This window comes from Petromyzon marinus, unplaced genomic scaffold, assembly GCF_048934315.1.
Source record: "Petromyzon marinus isolate PM22_M1 ecotype Great Lakes invasive population unplaced genomic scaffold, UKy_Petmar_22M1.pri1.0 PM_G_Scaffold_52, whole genome shotgun sequence".
In the NCBI taxonomy this organism is placed as follows: Eukaryota; Metazoa; Chordata; class Hyperoartia; order Petromyzontiformes; family Petromyzontidae; genus Petromyzon; species Petromyzon marinus.
The window spans coordinates 780,001-782,500 of record NW_027423005.1 but is presented as its reverse complement, the minus strand read 5'-3'; positions in this window follow the sequence as shown (position 1 = coordinate 782,500).

Here is a 2,500-nt window from a genome sequence, read left to right as displayed (position 1 = left end):
AATTTTGACTGCGGAGTCTAACAGGGTGATGGCGGTGAGTGGGGCTGTATTCTTCCTGAAGTCCACAACCATCTCAACTGTCCTTAGAGCATTTAGCTCTAAGTTGTTCTGGCTACACCAGGTCACCAGGTTGTCAGCTTCCCACCTATAGTCAGACTCATCCCCACCAGAGATCAGCCCAATGAGGGTGGTGTCGTCCGACAAACTTCAAGAGTTTGACGGACAGATGATTGGAGGCGCAGCTGTTGGTATACAGGGAGAAGAGCAGTGGGCAAAGGACGCAGCCCTGAGGAGTTCCCGTGCTGATGGACCTGGAGTCAGAGACTTCTGTTCCCGGCTTAACGCACTGCTTCCTGTCAGAGAGGAAGTCTGTGATCCACCTGCAGGTGGAGTAGGGCACGTTCAGCTGGAAGAGCTTGTCCTGAAGCAGGGCAGGGATGATGGTGTTGAAGGCAGAGCTGAAGTCCACAAACAGGATCCTGGCGTAGGATGCTGGGGCGTCCACATGCTGTAGGGTGAAGTGGAGGGCCATGTTAACTGCGTCGTCCACAGACCTGTTGGCTCTGTAGGCAAACTGAAGGGGGTCCAGGAGAGGGTCTGTGATGGCTTTGAGGTGTGCCAGGAGCAGGCGCTCAAAAGACTTCATTACCACAGATGTAAGGGCGACCGGTCTGTAATCATTTAGTCCTGTTGGCCTTAGCTTTTTGGGCACAGCGATGATGGTGGAGGACTTGAGACAGGCTGGTACATGGCATGTCTCCAGGGAGGTGTTAAAGATGTTGGTGAACACCGGAGACAGCTGGTCAGCGCAGTGCCTGAGGGTGGCTGGAGAGACAGAGTCCGGCCCGGCTGCTTTGCGTGGATTCTGCCTCTTGAAAAGCCCATTAACTTCTCCCTCCTGAAAGGAGAGAGTCGTTTCTGTAGTATGGGTGGGGGATGGGGCCTCTTGGGTGGGAAGGGGTGGTTCAGGACAGTCCAATTGTCTTTCAAATCTACGGTAGAACTCGTTCAGGTCGTTGGCTAGGCGGGAGTCGTTAGTGGTGTGGGGCGCTCTGGGTTTGTAGTTGGTGATGTGCCTGAGCCCTTTGGCAGACAGAAGCAGCGTCGTTAGTAGAGAACTGGTGTTTTAGTGTCTCTGAGTACAGTCGTTTAGCCTCTCTCACCGCTTTGCTAAACCTGTTCTTCGACTCCTTGAATCTGTCTCTATCCCCACTCCTAAACGCTTCCTCCTTCTCCAACCTCAACCTTTTGAGCTTTGCTGAGAACCAGGGCTTGTTGTTGTTAAAGTTCACCCTGGTACGTGTTGGGATACAGCAGTCCTCACAGAAGCTGATGTACACAGCCTCTGTGAGTTCATCCAGACTATTGGTAGCAGTCGTGAACATATCCCAGTCAGTACAGTCTAAGCACGCCCGCAAATCTTCCACAGCCTCACTGGTCCACTGTTTAGATGTCCTCACAGCAGGTTTACAGAGTTTTAGTTGCTGCCTGTATGCACGAATCAGGTGGACCAAGGGAGTTCTGTGCGAGCCGAACAGCCCCGTGACCCACAAGAGAAACATCCCCGCCAAATTCGAGCGTTTGACGGGGTCTATCCGTGAAAAAATATTCACGTTTTTGAGTGCACATGCATTTCTGCTGCAAATGCCTCTGGAAGTTTCATGCCGTTCGTATGCCAATTGTGGCAACACGAAAATGACCCGTTTTCCCATTCCGAGGGATTTCTGTGCGACCCTAACAGCCCCGTGAGCCACAAGAGACACATCCCCGCCAATTTCTAGCGTTTCACGGGGTCTATCCGTGAAAAATATAGACGTTTTTGAGTGCACATGCATTTCTGCTGCAGATGCCTCTGGAAGTTTCATGCCGTTCGTACGCAATGTGGCAACACGAAAATGACCCCTTTTCCCATTCCGAGGGATTTCTGTGCGACCCTAACTAACAGCGCCCGTGAGCCACAAGAGAGACATCCCCGCCAATTTATAGCGTTTCACGGGGTCTATCCGTGAAAAATATAGACGTTTTTGAGTGCACATGCATTCCTGCTGCAAATGCCTCTGGAAGTTTCATGCCGTTCCTATGCAATGTGGCCACACAAAAATGACCCGTTTTCCCATTCCGAGGCATTTCTGTGCGACCCTAACAGCCCCGTGAGCCACAAGAGAGACATCCCCGCCAACTTCTAGCGTTTGACGGGGTCTATGCGTGAAAAATATTAAAATTTTTGAGTGCACGTGCCTTTCTGCTGCAAATGCCTCTGGAAGTTTCATGGCGTTCCTATGCAATGTGGCAACACGAAAATGACCCCTTTTCCCATTCCGAGGGAGTTCTGTGCCACCCTAACAGCCCCGTGAGCCACAAGAGACACATCCCCGCCAATTTCTAGCGTTTCACGGGGTCTATCCGTGAAACATATAGAAGTTTTTGAGTGCACATGCATTCCTGCTGCAAATGCCTCTGGAAGTTTCATGCGGTTCGTACGCAATGTGGCAACACAAAA